The sequence below is a fragment of the Parus major genome, chromosome 6 (genome assembly GCF_001522545.3).
Source record: "Parus major isolate Abel chromosome 6, Parus_major1.1, whole genome shotgun sequence".
In the NCBI taxonomy this organism is placed as follows: Eukaryota; Metazoa; Chordata; class Aves; order Passeriformes; family Paridae; genus Parus; species Parus major.
In genome coordinates, this window is record NC_031775.1 from 2440144 (window position 1) to 2456868 (window position 16725).

The 16725-nt window shown below is 48.2% G+C and overlaps 1 protein-coding gene across 6 annotated transcripts in view; it reads left to right on the top strand.

Annotated features, from left to right (window-relative positions):
* SGMS1 (sphingomyelin synthase 1) overlaps positions 1-16725 on the top strand; it is an 87624-nt gene that overhangs the window by 33336 nt on the left and 37563 nt on the right. The window contains exon 1 of one of the 6 annotated variants that reach the window (XM_033515472.1): positions 736-1541. The exons of 4 other annotated variants lie outside the window; for them this stretch is intronic. The gene's annotated coding sequence lies outside the window, so the exon portion shown is untranslated. Of the gene's footprint in view, positions 1-735; positions 1542-11158; positions 11285-16725 lie in introns of those variants that run through there. One more of the 6 variants, XM_015633265.3, reaches the window with a different exon arrangement.

The window sequence follows — 16725 nt, forward strand, 5'->3', positions numbered from 1 at the left end:
GTGTCCCCCAGGTCCTTCCCCACAGAGCTGCTCCAGCAGGGACCCCCAGTCTGTGCTGGTCCCTGGGGTTGTTCCTGCCCAGGACCTTCATTCCCCTTGTTGAAAAAGGTATCACTGTCTGTGTTAAACTTTTTGTAGAAACATGAAACTTCGTTTTGTAAGCAGGTCAGAAATAACACCCAGCTGTTGTGTAGCTGTGTAACACAGGGGCTACAGCCTGGAGTAGCAGATGTAACGTGGGATTTTTTGGATTCCATACTATTTCCTACTTTTGGTAGGTAATGGGAAACAGGCAAGGAATAGCAAGTGATTCAGGTGGTAAAAAGCTGGTGTTTAGGAGCAGATGATAGCAGCAGTTGTCTTGGCTGATTGGGCTGTGTTCCTTTCCCAAAATTCTGCAGTCTGGAGCGTGCTGGGAGCCGGGTGGGTTGGGATGGCAGTGTTCCAGCTGGTGCTGGGGTAACGATCAGGTTACCCTGGTGAACTGGAGACAGATGGGCCCAGCATGTCCCTGCACACTCGATTCCCCAGCCTGACGCAATGTTTGGGTAGAGCTGGAACACTGGGATTGCACCTTCACCCAGGGAGGGCAAAGGTTCCTTACGCTGCACGGTGCTTTTTACTACACACAGGGGGGGTTGCTTGGCTGCCATATGGAAGGACTGAATTTCCCTGGAGATTTTGACGTTCAGCAGCATGTGGGTGTTAGGAGGCTTTGGGAGGTGGAGGAGGATGGAGTTGGAATAATGTCCTTTGAATCAGAGCTGTTTTGATCTGCTAGAAAGAAACTGGCTGCTGTAAAAGGAGGGGAGAAATCCTCAAACATTGGACTACTCTAGGATTTTGTGCTGAGAAGAAGGGCTTGGAGCAGGAGCTGTTGAAGAATCGATCCTGGTCTGAGTGGGGTAGAAGCCCAAGTGTGAGTGAGCATGTGTGGGATCACTGATGCTGTGCACACATGCTCAACAGCCATACCTTGGAAATGAAAAAGACACTCTTGGTTCAGTGGGCTCCAGCCCAAGGCATGGGTTTGGTGACCTGTGCGATAACTTGGAGAGTAAATTCCAAGTGATTTATCCCTCTTCTGATCTCTCTTGAACTCTGACTGCTCATGTCTGTTGCTGTCAAGTGGCTGCTTCTGTATTTATGAGCGAGGTGGAAGCTACTGACCTGCTTTGCCTCCTCTGAAAGGCAAGCAATAGTTCTCTCTGAGATGGCAAGGGCGGTATTTCTGCATGTGCTTGGACTAAATTTACTGTAGGGAACTGAAAAGTGTAGATGGTGACGACTGCTGGAAGGGAAAGCGTGTATTTACTGCTCGGTGGCAATAGATTTATAGACAGTTTGGTTTATAGATAAATATTGTTGCCTCTATTTCTGTAGCCATAAGCAGTAGATTTTAAAGCCTAAACTTTGCTATAATCTAGGGACCTTTTTGCATTTTTTTTTCTCTATCCCATCTGCCGAGTTCTTCACTGGCGGCTGAGGTGTCACGTGGAGCCAGGAGAGCCAAGAGATGTGACGCATCCCGGTATCCCATGGTAACTCTCCTTTTCCTTCGTTTTTAGCTCATTTGCTTTGCTCCCAGATAGAATAACGTGCCTGTGGGATTAGATTGGTTCTGCTCACTCACAAGTGAAGGTGAGGTCGTGGGGTTTGCACTCCGTAACCCAAATTGCCCTCTGAAAGGGACACAACAAAACACAAGGCAGCAACCCCGCTCCAAACCAACACCGGCCCCCAGCAAGCCCAGAAATCTCCGAGTTCCCAACCCAAACTTCTCAACATGCAGGAAGCTTCGGTGGGAGTTTACTCTTTCTTTGCCACTCAGGATATTACAGCTTGTGTGAGAAGTTTCTGCTAACCACAGGTAGATACCCTGGGAGTGAGGCACAATTCTCACCAAAGCTAAGTTTGCTATTCGGGTCTTGCAGTTCACACAGGTTTTGCTGCTGGAAACTTGTTAGGTGAGGTTTGCTTTTTTTTAATTTTTTTTTCTCCCCTCTTTCTTCACCACCCCCATCAGTTGTTTTTAATCTTTGGTTGCTGTATGCAGTTACTGCCTGCATTTTTGTTAGAAATATCCTGCTGATACCCCAAGAAAAGCTTATGGTTTTGCATTCAGATATACTGATTATTTTTTTTTAAATTCTGATTATTTTTTGAAAAATGGATAATTTAATTATAGAATCATAACACAGTTTGGGTTGGAAGGGACCTTAAAGCCCATCTCATCCCACTCCCTGCCATGGCCAGGGACACCTTCCACTATCCCAGGCTGCTCCAAGCCCCAAAGTCCAACCTGGCCTTGGACACTTCCAGGGATCCAGGGGCAGCCACAGCTGCTCTGGGCCCCCTGTGCCAGGGCCTGCCCACCCTCCCAGGGAACAATTAATTGAAAGCCATTTTCTCCTCTATGTCTGTATATTCACTGTAACTTTATTGTATTAAACCAGTCATGGTATGACTGGCTCAGCCTGAAACTCGAGGCTGCAAATGGAGTAGCTCCTCACCAGGTGTAAACAGTGTGTAGAGCCCTTGGAGTGAGAGACCTGAAACCTGTTCTTGCATCCTGTTTCCAAACTCTTCTCTGCCTGTTTTCTGTGTGCACTGAAGCACTGCTAAAGCAATGTGTGTCTGCTTTAACTCTGCCCTGCTGATTGGATTTTCGCTTTAGGGCACAGCTTTCACAAACCAAATTTATCCTCAGGGAGGAAGAAGAAAAAACTGGTTTTGCTCACACACAGTCCCCGTGTACTGGAGGAGTCGGTGGTGAAGTTTTTCACTGTGGCAGGATTTGCATTTGCTGTTGCCACAGCTACAAGTGAGCTCACAGCATTTCAGTCCCTCAGCCAGGGAGAGCAAGCAGGAGTTTTCAGAGTGAAGGCACCAGTGCACCCAGATGAGTCATTCTGGTGTGTCCAAGGGCTGGGGAATCACTTCTTGAATGGGAGAGGATGCCGTGTGTGCGGGGGAGGAGGCAGGAGATGTAGTCTGAGCAGTTTGGGGCTGCCTGGATTTGGGGCTCCAGCTGGGTGATGTGTGCTGGGAACAGGCTGCTGAGCTGTCACCTGATGCACAACATCCCTGCGGGCACCTGGATGTTGGGAAGTATCCCAGGACTTCTCTGATGTGCTTCCTCTGGCTTTGCTCCAAGCAGGTATTTAGTACAAATTTCTCTTCTTGTCCTAACGGGACTGAATTCCTTTCTGTTCCCTTGCAGTTTCAGGCAGTCCATCGTGCTGCCCTGGGTTTGCGTGGGGACTGCTGCTGCCCGGGTAAATCCAAACAATAGCCTGCTTGTGGCAGCTGAAAGTGGTGCTGGAAAAAAAAATAAATAAAAATCCCTCTTCTGTAATTGCAGGAAAAAAACAAGCCTGTGTGCAGCAGGAAGCAGCAAGACTCTATTAACTCATACTTTTAATTTTTTTCTCTGCGTCTTCTGCACAGTCTGTGATGATTTGAGCATAAATAGCTTAGGAAAACTCCTTGACCTGGTATTTAGTTACTGATTGCTTGCATGGCAGGGGGTTGGGAGGTTAAGCTCTTTTCCAACCCAAACCATTCCATGATTCTGCAGTTTGGGTGGATGTCAGAGGATGGTTACCCTGTATGTAGAGATTTGCCATTGTATCCGTTGTAAGTGTGGAATATTTAATAAGGAGATAATGAAAGAGATGCCTTCATCTAGGTAAGATTTAATAACTTTGAGCTGTCTTGCTGTCAGGTTTCTTCTTTCCCAATGAAAACCGGGCTGGCTGGTGCCTTTCCCCTCCAGGATTGCCCGCTGCTCTTGTTACCAGCGTTTCATAAGCTGCCTGCAATGGCCTTTTCCTGCTGATTCTTACCCTTGGAATGGTTAACAAGGAGCTATTTCCTCTAAGCTATCATATGCAAAGTGCTGCTGTGACACTGCTGAAGTCTTTGACCTGTTGTGTGAGACAGAGCTTGCAGGGACAGAAAAACTGGAGATGGGAGAGAACTGTGATATGTGGCCAGCTCAGTTAACCCAGGCATCTGAAAACTAAAGGGAAGAACTGAATCAGAAGTGTTGTGAGCAGTTGTGTGACTTTTTCCCCCAACAAACAGCTGTAACCTGTCACACAGGTCACTTCACTGGCATCCTGTCTATCGACCTGGGCTCATTTAAAGATTTCATTATTGCACTTTGTTGGTGCTGTTGAGGTTTTGGGTTTCTGTGTTTAAAAGTGCTTTTGTATTGATGCTGTGCTTTAGGTTTTTTTATGCTGTGTTGGAGGCCCTTTTCTGCTGTGACTTCTTATTTTTGGAGCTATGGGTGTGTAGGTTTATGGATTGAAAAAAACAAGGGAGGGTGAGAACCTTCCAAACAAAGCCCAGCTGTGACCTCAGGAATCAAACTGCAACTCTGACACAGAGGGAGGATAAGGGTTTAGGGCAGCACAGACACAAAGTGAAGTCTCCATAGGATGTCTTTGGACAGACAGAGGGATGACACCCTCAGAGAACAGTGCCTTTTCTGATCTGTAGGTCAAGGGCAGGCTCCACTTTGCCTTTGTGTGCTCCCTGGAATAGACTTGGAATAGGATAATTCAGTTTGTATTTGACAGGGAAATGCCAGCTCCCATAGCAGGTGGGACAAAATAAGCAGCAGATCAAACTGAGAGGCCATTGGCCACTGAGGGAATAGGGAGGTGCATTTTTCACCTTAAGGGAGTCCCATCAGGGTGTGGTGAGCTCGTGGGGTGGACAGGGAAGCTAAACAGCTAAATTACGGATTTGTTACTTGGATTGATGATAATCTGGAAGAAGACTGTAGGCTATAATACAGCCAGGAGTGCCAGAATTGTGAAACACTGGAACACTGCTTCTCACTGCTTTTTTTGGATGAGGCTGGCCAAAGAATAAAGGTCAGAATTGCTGGGGAAAGCCTTTTGGCACCAGCACGGTGCTGTCTGCAAGTGAAGTTTATCCCTGCAGGCAGCTGTTCTCCCCCAGGGACTGGCCAATTTTGGCTTTTGTTGTTTGGTTGTTTGTCTTTTCTTCTCTTAGTAACTCTCCAAAACACACTGCAGGGTGTCTGGTTGCACCTTAAGGGATTACCTTTGTGGGTAGGAGTATAAAGAAGAACAGAGCTGCTGTCCTGGAGATCTGCCCAGAGATTTTGGGCTAGTTGTGGTCCCTGTGCCACTGTGATGAGCCTCTGCAGGTGACACCCTCTGCACAGTCTGGTCTGAGCTGCTGCTCTCATTCTTGTCCACAAGGATTTTGTGGTCTGTTCTCCTGGAAGAAGCCAAAGGAGTGGGTCTGGGCACAAGAATTATTGTGGAACCATGACAGTGTATCTGGTTTGGATGTATAAAGATGCAATTAAGGCTTGAGAGAAGTGTTTTGAACACTTCTGGAGAGTTTGGATGAATGAAAGAGCTCTGCAGGATCCAACAGAGCCTGGGGAAGTGCTTACCCAGAGTGTATTGGCACAGGGTATTCCTGTGTTCCTTGAGTTCCTTTCACCATAAAAAAGTTAATTAAAAAGGAGTTTCTGCTGCCCAGTGGGTTCTGGTGAGGTATTTATATTGGACAATGTTGTTTCCCATGGGAATCCATGCCCCTTCCTTTCTTAGAGGCTTGTTTTGATCTGACATCGTGGTGGGATTTAATGCTTCCAGTACAAGAAGTTCAACAGAGGTTTAAAAATAAAAATATCACCCTACCCCCAAATCTCAGAATTACTTTTGAACCAGCACAGGCAAGAGAGAATCACTGCATGGATTATTTGCTCTCTTGGGTTTTGATATTGTTTTTTTATTGGCCCTAAAAATGTCCATAGGTTAAAATTAGAATAATAAACATTTACAAGGGAATTTTCTACGGTCAGCTTTCATCTAGCACTGAAAGCCCTGGAAAGCCTGGTCCATTTTGGGATGCTGAAGACAAAGTGAGTTTTTTCCTGTTTTATTTTAGAGTTGCAGTGGAAGCTTGAATTTTCCTTTATTTAGTAGCGTACCAAAACCAGTCTTTTGCTGTATAAACAAAGGGTCACATTCATAACAGCAAGAGCAACTAAGCAAAGGCAGTGACTGAGAGGAGGAATATCTTGGTATTGCAAGTGTTTAATGAATAATGGAGGTCTTTTGTGCCAGAATCTTCCTGAATTTGTAACATACTAGCCACACGAAGTCCCACAGCTTTTCTCAGGCAGGAGGGAGAGCTGCTGTGTCCATCTCTGTCACGCTGTCCTATTACAGGGTGTATTTAGGGAAAGAACACCATTCCTTTTGTCACCAGATGAACGATCCTAAATTCTGTTTGGGTTCCTGTTGGGTGAGTCTGTAATGAAAACCCTGGCTGTGCTGTGTTGATTTTATTGTTGGTCATCATTCATGCCCTCAGTGTGGGTGTAAGGGTGTTCCCTGTGCTTCCTGCTTTCTTGATTCAGCACCACTCTGAAAATACATCTTGGGTATGTAGCTGCCTCAGGTGATCCCCAGGTTCCAGATCTGCTTCTTTGGGGCAGGATAGAGTCCTGGCTGCCTCTGGATTGATGTGCAATTTCCATATATAATTATTTCTCTTCACGTGTGTGCCGGTTCCCTGAAACTTTGGCTAATTGTTCCTTACTCTGCCAGCAGCATTCCAGGATCTTTGGGGTGGATCTCACAGCAATGTGCTGGACATGCAGTGTCCCTGATTCCTCCTTGGTTTGATTTGTTCTGGGTTTTGATGCCAGGTACAACCTGCTGGTACCTTCCACTTGTGACTCTTGTAGAGGAGCCACTCTCTTCCAGCAGGGTAACACAGAGACAGGCTGGTGATGCTTTGCTGGCAGTGAGGAGCTGAGTTGGGCTGTAGTTAACACCCTCTCTTTTCTCTTGCAAGTCCAGAGTAGTTCTTTCTGTGTTTAGTTGGTTCTGCTTTATGGGGTTTAATTCAGTGTGAAACAGTAGCTCACGCTCCCCAAGTCCCATATAAATGGGGATTCTTGTGTGCCCTGAGTGCCACAAGTGTAAGGCAAGTCCTCAGCCTCCCCAGGAGGAGCTGCTTTGATATTGGAGATGCTGTCTTCATGGTCACAGCTGCAGGAATTTTAAAGATAAAATTGTGAGCTGAGAATCTGAGCCCTTGTGCAGATCTTTGCAGGGAATGTCTTTTATTTTGGGGCTGTCTCTTCATGCACCTACTCATGGAATCCCAGAAGAGTTAGAAGGGACCTTAAAACCCACCCAGTGCCACCCCTGCCATGGGCAGGGACACCTTCCAGCATCCCAGGCTGCTCCAAGCCCCAAAATCCAGCCTGGCCTTGGACACTTCCAGGGATCCAGGGGCAGCCACAGCTGCTCTGGGCACCCTGTGCCAGGGCCTGCCCACCCTGCCAGGGAACAATTCCTTCCCAGTGTCCCATTTATCGCTGCCCTCTGGCAGTCTGAACCCATACCCTGTGTCCTGGCACTCAAGTTCCTGATGCAGGAACTCTCTCCATCTCTCCTGTATCCCTTCCCTTCTCCAGGCTGAGCAGCCCCAGCTCTCCCAGCCTGACTCTGTAGGGAGAGGTGCTCCAGTCCCCTCAGTAACCTGGTGCCTCCCCTGGACTCTCTGTAGCAGCTCCAGGTCCCTCCTGTGCTGGGCCCCAGGGCTGGGGCAGCTCTGCAGGTGGGGTCTCACCTGAGCACAGGGACAGAGGGGCAGAATCCCCCCCTCCCCTGCTGCCCATACTGGGGCTCAGCCCAGGGCATGGGGGGGGTCTCTGGGTCCCAGCTCTCACCCCCATCACCCCCAGGTCCTTCTCCAGGGCTGTTCTCAGACGCTCTGTGCCCAGCCTTTTGTGTTATGCTAGAATCCAGCTTGGTAGCCGTGAGCAGAACAGTCCATAGAAACCTTCCCAAGCTCCTGGACAAAGCCATGGTATGGCTTGGATCCATAGACCCTGCCAGAAAATGCACCTGCTTGGGGCAGGGACTGGGCCAGCTGACCCCAGGAGTCCCTTGTAATGTGGGGCATCTGGCCTTGGTGACACCAGGCTAACACTGGGAAAACACCCACGGCAAGAAGCCAGAAGGGTGGATGGCCTTAAATCCCTTTGGACCAATGCTTGCAGGGAGTCAGTTTAAAACTGCAGTGGTGCCTTTGTTTTGCTGTGTGAAGAGACCTCGAGTGCCCTGGCCCCAGCTGTGCCAGCTGCCACCACAGCAGAGCCCAGCTGGGCTCTCCCTGTCCCTGCTCAGCCCCCAGTGTATTTGCAGAGAGAGGAGAAGGAGGAGGAGGTGTGCTAAACTGAGAACCAGGCAAGGCAAATGCGCTGACAGTTATAGAGAAACATGTTTTATTGGGAGCTTTTGGACAAAACCCTGGATATGGCATGGAGTCTTCCCTGTCAGTCCTTTTGAGGGTGAAATATTGATAGGTAAGATCAAATTTTTGTACTTCCCTCTGTTGCTGATGGCTCATACTTGGCCTCTTTTTGCCAGACCACCTCTAGCTGTGGGAATGGGGAATGTTGGAGATTTAAATTAATTTCAACTTGAATTTATCTCCTGTCCTTAAAAAAAAACAACTACTGTTTCTGTTGTTTAACACCAACAAGAAGTAGTTATCTCCTAAGTTAATGGAGATTTTGGCTTGTAAACCTAAATGATATCTGTGTTTGACTCTTCTTGCTTTAATAGAGGATAATCACCCTCTGGTTTTTAGAGGTGTAACAGAGCATTTGTGGGGCTGAGGGCTTTTTTAAAGCATTCATCCCAATGATGATGTTTGAGAAGAAAAGAAAAGGCAAAAGAGAAGCAAAACTTGAGTGAGACAGAGGCTACAAGGGATCTTTATGGAATGTGAGTGATGAAACAGCTCCTGACTGGTCTGTTCAGGTTGCCCATCTCTAACCCTGGTGTCACATTGAGAAAGCAGAAGTGGAGTCAAACCACAGCCAAGGTGAGTTAGCAAGGGCTGGGAGCTGAATCTCTACCTCAGGAGTGAGCGAGGACATGGGTCAGTTGTTCCTGCTGAGCTGGGCTGTGACCTGTCAGCGCTCTGACAGCGTGGGACTGTGCTTAGACAGGGTTGAGGCGTTACTTCTGAATTCCTGTGGGTATCAAAAATGATATCCAGGGTGTGAGAGTGAACTGGCTGAAGGCTCCCAGGATCACAGCCTGGCTGAGCCTGGCGTGGACCTCTGGAAGGTCACCTTGTCAAGCAGGGTCACCCAGAGCTGCTCGTGCAGGGCCATTTGCCAGACTGTCTCCTGTGTGTTCATGTCTCTTTCCCACTGAGGAGTGCAGAAGTGGGCCCAGCACTTTAGGAATGGTGTCGCCAGTGCTGAGTAGAGGTGAAGGGTCACTCTTGTCATGCAGCCCAGGATGCTGGTGGCTTTGGAGGGTGTATTGCTGGCTCCTGGGAGCTTTTAATCATCCAGACCCACAGGTCCTGCTTGGCAGAGCTGTTCCCAGTCTGTCAGTTCCCAGCCTGTGCTGGCTCCTGGGGTCACTCTCCTCCCCCAGGTGAAGGAAGGACTCTGCCTCTCCTTTGTTTGAGCACTGTGAGGCTCCTGCCTGCCCTTTGCTCTGGCCTTTTAGAGTTCATCCAAGTGGCAAGGTGACCCTCTGGTGTACTGGCCACTCACCCCAGTTATTGTGTCACCAGCAAAGTGTGGAGGGTACACTCTGTGTATCCTCTAGGTCATTCAATGAGGTTAAATGATTTTGGCTCTCATATCAACCCATGGGACGTGTCTGTCCCCCAGCTGGACTTTGTGCCACTGACCACTCCATGCTGGGCCTGGCCGTTTGACCACTTTTCCACCCACCTCCCTGCCTTCCTGCCTGCTCCATACTTTGGCAGCTTATCTGAGGGTGTGAGAAGAGCCAGTGTTGAAAGTCTTGCCAAAGCCAAGACAGACAACATCCTCTGCACTCTCTTCATCCACTGAGATTGGTTCATCCTAGGAGGAGGTCAGGCCGGTGAAGCAGGATTGTTTCCCTTCATATGTCTGTGCTGACTACTCCTGATCACCTGCTTGTCTGTCTGGAAATGGTTTGTCTAACTGGAAATGGTTTCCAAAGTTCATCAAGTGTTGTCTCACAATGACAGCAGCCAGCTCCCTCAGCACTCGTGGATCCATGCCAGCAGATCCCATGGGATGATGTCCTACAGCCTGCAGTCCCCTGACCTGATCCTCTTCTGCTGGGGATAAGTCTTCCTTGTCTGTATTTCTCCTTTGGCCTCAGGGGCCTGCAGTTCCTGGAGGCTGGCCTCACTGGCGGCCTTCACATCTCTTGCCAGATTCAATTCCAGATGAGTTTTGGCTCTCTTAGCCCCATCCCTGCCCCATCAGTGTTCCCAGATTCCTCCTGAATCCCCTGCCCTGCTCTTTGCACTTGGCTCTGGTCAGGAGCTCCATGCTCCTCCACAGGGGCCTCCTGCCCTCTCCGCTCAATCAGCTGCTTGTTGGGATGGTCTGTTCAGCCTGGAGGAGGTGATTCTTCTTATCAACCAGCTCTTTTGGGTCCCTTTGCTCTCTGAGCCCATGGGATTCTTCAGGCACACCCCTGAAGATAATGCCAAAGTCTGTTCTCCTCAAGTCCAGGGCTGCCATGCAGCTTTTTCCCTCAGGGTTCTGAACTCCCATGGTCCAGCCAGAGTTGCCCAGACCTTCACATCCCTGTCTGTGAGGATGAGATCTATGGACAGGGACACCTTCCACTATCCCAGACTGCTCTAAGCCCCAAAGTCCAGCCTGGCCTTGGACACTTCCAGGATCGAGGGGCAGCCACAACTTCTGTGGACAGTGGCCTGTGGAAACCTGCAGGTCCTTCTGTGCCACCTCGGTGTGGGTGTGTGGGTGCAGGTGGCTTTCCTGGCGTTTATTTGGATGTGCAGCCATGTGTGTGAGCTCCAGGGTGGCAGCAGAAATAGCACAGCTCCTGGCAAAACCCCGGGATATGTGAGAACCTCCCTCTCTGACTGGATGGATGCAATATTTCTCTTGGATGGTTCAGCCCGGCTGTGGTGTCCGAGTCGAGGTTGTGCGTGTAGCTTTAGGAAGATAAAGGCTCTATTTCTGTTCGATATTCTCTCCTACTTGCGTGTTTCCTAATGTATCCAGTCTCTCCAGAAGGGCTGTGCTTCTCCCTCCTTCTCCTCTGCCTATTTATATCCGCGGTGACGTTGCAGGAGTGTTTGCTTTGGAAGAAATCTCTCCGTCTGAGCCAAACTGAAAGCAAACCTGCAGGAGAAAGCGTTCCTTTCTTCTCCTCCTGGGGAGAAGGGAGGCCTGGAGAGTCGTAGGAAATGATCACCTGGCAAGGACAGGAAGGTAAACGCCTTTTTCTGTTTGACTAATGCAGTGACATACACCCCCAAAACCCGTGAACTTCTCATTCCGGGGGGGCGGAGGCGTCAACCTCGGGTGGTTTTTAGAGAGGAGCTGTGAAATGAGTTGCTGAAAGCCTCCAGGCTCAGGACAATGGCTCTTTAATAATCCAGCAAGATTTGTCTCATCAGCTGCTTGCATGCACAGCTCAGGGATTGCTGTCCTCTCTCATCAGGTGATGCACAGGGGTTTTTCCTTCTCCCTCTGCTCCCCCAAATATTGTGATTGCACTGTGGAAGTGATTTCCTTAGAGTAAAATTGAATTTCATTTGTAGCTTTCTAAGCCCTTCAGATCCTGATTCTGAAACTTCCCAAGCCTTTCTGTTATTATTGTGCTCATCTGAATGTAAAATAAGGAATTTGGATGATAGTTTTATAGAGACTGAACAGTCTGTATTGTGTTTGTAGGATAGTTTGCAAAATAAAGGCATTTACTTTTGGTTAAGGTCAGGTTTTCTGACACCAGAAGCTGAATTTGCTGTTTTTTGCTGATTGTGAGCTGTAGAAGACAGAAAGTAACACTCAAAGGTTTTGAAGTGCTCAGTATGAAACTGAGCATATTTGAGCCCTGTTTTTTTGCAGAAGTGCCAATCCCTGAGAAAATATAACAGTCCAGTATAAATAAACAGCCAAGAAAGCAATTCCACCTCTCTAGAAAGTTGAAGTATTTACCTTCACCGTTTTACTCCCTGTTAGATATTTTTAACTCCTAACCAAACTGTATTTTTGTGACCTGTAATTGCAGGGGTAAAACCTCTGACAGTGATTTTTAGGAAACACAACAGACAGTGGAAGTTCTGTGGAAATGTGTTGGATTGGAGCTCTTTGGTGTGGATGAGTGAGAAATGGAGCTATTCTTGCTCAAGGAAATTGTGGGTTCAGCACAATAGTGCCCAAGTGAGGTCAACCTTTGAGAGTAGTTACAGGTCCTTAAAAAATAACAGGGTTTTTTTTGATTGAGAGCATGGGAGGGATGGTGGTGTCCCAAGTTTGGGATACACACCTACCCCACCTAACTCCTGTGGAATCAGCTCTGTGAAAACCTTGGGTAGTCCACTGGGAATAACCAGGAGGCAGCAGGGTACTACAGAATCATGGAATCACTGAATGATTTGGGTTGGAAGGGACCTTAAAGCCCATCCAGTGCCACCCCCTGCCATGGGCAGGGACACCTTCCACTATCCCAGGCTGCTCCAAGCCCCAAAGTCCAGCCTGGCCTTGGACACTTCCAGGGATCCAGGGGCAGCCACAGCTTCTCTGGGCACCCTGTGCCAGGACCTGCCCACCCTGCCAGGGAACAATTCCTTCCCAATATCCCATCTGACCCTGCCCTCTGCCACTGGGAAGCCATTCCCTGTGTCCTGTCCCTCCATCCCTTGTCCCCAGTCCCTCTCCAGCTCTCCTGGAGCCCCTTTAGGCCCTGGAAGTATCTCTGAGCTCTCCCTGGATCCTTCTCTACTCCAGGTGAGCACCCCCAGCTCTCCCAGCCTGGCTCCAGAGCAGAGGGGCTCCAGCCCTTGGAGCATCTCCATGGCCTCCTCTGGACTCACAGCAGCACCACCAGGTCCTTCTGCTGTCAGTATCAAGCAGAGTGGGTCCCTTTGTCTGTGCTCCTGGTGAGGGGTTTTTGATGTTTTGGGGTTTGAAAACATGAACATTATCTGTGTGTTGTCAAGAACAGAAACACAAGTGCCAGCGCACGGTAAATGCCAGCCAAAATATATGTGATGAATGCCAGGGGAAAGGTATTTGGCCATGGCTCGATTTAGCTGCTCTGTGTATGCTACAGCATAATATGTTTGTGTTGTAAATATAAGTTTAGCTTAATTAGTGTGTGATGAAGCCCAGACAGAGCAGGTTGCCCAGAGCAGCTGTGGCTGCCCCTGGATTCCTGGAAGTGTCCAAGGCCAGGTTGGACTGGGCTTGGAGCAGTCTGGGATGGTGAAAGGTGTCCCTGCCATGGCAGGGGGTGGAATAAGATGATCTTTAAAGTCCCTTCCAATCCAAACCATTCCATGATTTTATGCTTTTTGTGGTCACAGCTGCTGAGGATTGGCTTTGGTGGGAGCAGGATGAAGTTCCTTCAGGTCTCTGTTCAAGTCCCTGTTTGGAATTGTAGTGAGAGACACATAATTCAGGTGATTGTAGAAAAGTATACCTCTAAGAAATACAAATTGGGATTTTATTGAACTCTGATTTTTTTTTAGGGGAAATATATGCCAGAAAGCAGAATTTTAAGGGTTCTGGTAGAAGGACCAGGCTGTTATTTTTCATGCTTACACAGAGCTTATGCTTGAACATCTTTTAAGAATAAATTGGACTGAAGGTTAAGGTTATAAAAATAAAGTCTAACAGGCCAGTTTCTATTGCATTTTGATCATTGGTGGATATAAAAGTACAGTTAGATTTTATCTGAGTGACAGCAAAAGCAACCTTTGCTTGTGGTGGCACTGCTGCCTGTTCCCTTTTTTTTGTAGGATGAGATAAGAGGACATAAACACACTTCCCCTGTAAATTCTTTAAGCCTTTTGGATTAATGCTTCTGGCTTACTGAGAATAATTTATTCTTTCCATCTCTTAATTAAGGTCATCCTTAGAACTCAGGTGAACTTGTGGCCAGGGAAGTCTCACAAGAAGGAGGACGAGAGTTGGAATGATGGGATTGCACAGCTCACCCAAATGTAAAGCCCTGACACAGGATACTGGGAATACAACACCCTGCAGCCCTCACAAACAGCTCCTTATCGCTCCTGATGTGCTGTTCCTTTTGCCCTTGGGACAGAGGAAGTGTGTATTTGAGTATTAATCTGCATCATGCTTATTAATGAGAAAGGTATTGGATAGGGGGGAATGTCAGGGCCGTTTAACCTGTGGCTATTGACTGCCAGCTCCATAGGGCAAAAAGGGGAACTGGAGGCCAGGATGAATGGATTAATAATGGGTGTTTTATCTTCAGGCTCTGTGAGTGGAGTGTTTGTCGTTCTGGATCTGCTGGGTGGCTGTGAGGGAGATGCTCCTGGCAGGAGCAGCAGGTGTAGGTCAGGTGTTTGGGATAACAAACAGACACCTTGCTGAAGAGCCCCCAGGAGTGGATTTCTCACTGCTTTGAGCTCGGTGTGGTTGTGGTGTGCAAACAGACACTCAGGATGTGGAGACAGGGTTGATTTATCTTTAACAGGAAAAAGCCCCCTCCACACCCACGAGCCCTGCTGTTGACCTTTGGCACCAAACATCATCCTGTATTAACTCTTGCTTTGGTTTTGGGGTTGTGGCTGGGTTTATTTCTGGTTGGTTGGGGTTTGTTGTTTTGAAACAGTTTATTGAAAAAGTTGATTTTGCTTGATGTGTCTAAGGCCTTAAAGAAGTCAGAGCACCTGATAGTGGCAAACTGCTGGTGTACAAACCAGCAGCCTTGTCCCAAGGTGTGGGGCACACAGCAAACTCTTATGATGGAAAAATCAATGGGGCATCAATCTGTGTCCCATTGCATTATTTGGTGAGGAAACAATCTGTAAGAGAGGCCTTTGGGTTGAAATGTTTGGTTTGGAAGAGATAGAAGCAAATTGGAATCTTGAGGTGGTTTTTTAACCTGAGGATTTTAACACACCTGGGTGATGAGACTTCTGAGGGCAGAAGAAGATCAGGGAATAGTTCTGGCACCTCCCAAGCTGGAAGTGCTGTAGTTGAATGTGGAATGCAGTCATATGGCAATGATACCCTGCCCTATGAAAAATCTCCTTATTGTTGAGTGGGGGGTTTGAAAAGGGCATCTCATTTCTCCTTTTCTCTTTTCTGGAAAGCTTCACTCTTCCAGGCTCAAAACAGACCTCAGTAGGGTTAAACTCTTGCTTTGACCTAGGTATGTGACTGCAGGTGCCCTGGATGGAATTGCCATTCCAGCGAGTTTTCCCTGGAGAGGTGCTGGGTGTTGGGCTCTGCAGAGCCACCCCTGGGAAGGTCCATGTGTTTTTTCAAGGATGTAAATGCCAACCACAGCCTTGAACCAAAGAGACCAGAAGGCTGGGCCACCCTGCAGCCCTGGGACTCACACATGATGAGCAGAGCAAGGATTTTGTCCATTTAGATTAGATGAAAACTCCAGGAGCTGCTTGGACCACAAGTGGCACAGAGTGAAGACGCTTCACCGTGAGGTCCCATATCCTGGTGGACCTCCAGGGATTTGGGATCCCACTGCTGCTCCTGCCATCTCTTTTAGAGTTACAGTGTGTGCACAAGGAATGTGTGTGATCCCTCAGAGCTGTCCCAGCTCTCTCCAGGGGTTTGTAGGGAATGGAGCTGGGCTGGGAGTGCCCGGGATCAGCTCAGCCAGGCAGAGCATCCCGGCTTGCAAAACTGCTGCGAGGGCAAAGGACAACCACGTGTCCAAACACAGCAGCACGAGGTGTTTCTTAACTCCCTGCTGAACGGGGGGAGCAGGAGGAGTTTCCAGCTGATTTTCCAGAGGATTCTGGTTTGCTGCCAGCGTTTAAAATACACCTTCTTTCTTGCAGACGTGCTCGAACACATGATGCTGAAATTGGAGGAATTCTGCTCAGGGAACTCAGTTCAACTTGCAAGAAAGGCTGAGCTTTTTTTAGGGAGAGAGGGAGAAGAGTGGTTTCCTGCGGACGTTGCTCTGTGAGTCACACGTTACATGACACAGCATTCCTCCCGGGAAACTTAATTGCTGGAACTGATGAGCACATCAGCGCTCTGGAATCTCCCTTTGTGTTAGCAAACACACCAAAGCACTTCACCTTGTGCTTCTGGAAGTTATTCTGATAATACTTTAGAGATTTTAAACTCAGCTGTTTCATGTTTTTTAGTTTCTCTCAGAACTCCATTAAGGTAAATATTTCTAGTTTCAAAAGCAACTGTCCATTAACAGCCTTCCACATAAGAAGTTGTAATGGCTGTTAATGCTGTAACACAGATGAAATAATTATTATTATTTTATTACACGTGTAATAATACAGTTTCCCATTAATTCTCTAAGTGTTTTAATGCAAACAAAGGTCAGAGTAGCTTTATAATGCTCCTGTAGCACATTTTTTTCTGATGTGTCAGTGACTAGGACAAGTTATGTGAACGGACAGACCAAAAAAAAATGCTTTGAAGGTTTTTTGGAATACATTGGGTGCAGGTACAGATTTACATTGCCCATGTGAAGCTGAATGAACACATCACACAGTCACAGTGCTGGGCTGGCCCTGCTGAGGGACCTCCAGGGCTGGGTCCAGTTCTGGGCCCTGAGAGCCCTGGAGGGGCTGGAGCGTGTCCAGGGCAGGGGACACACTGTCCAGAGCTGGGGAAGGGGCTGGAGCCCCAGGAGGGGCTGAGGGAGCTGGGAAAGGGGCTCAGCCTGGAGCAAAGGAGGCTCAGGG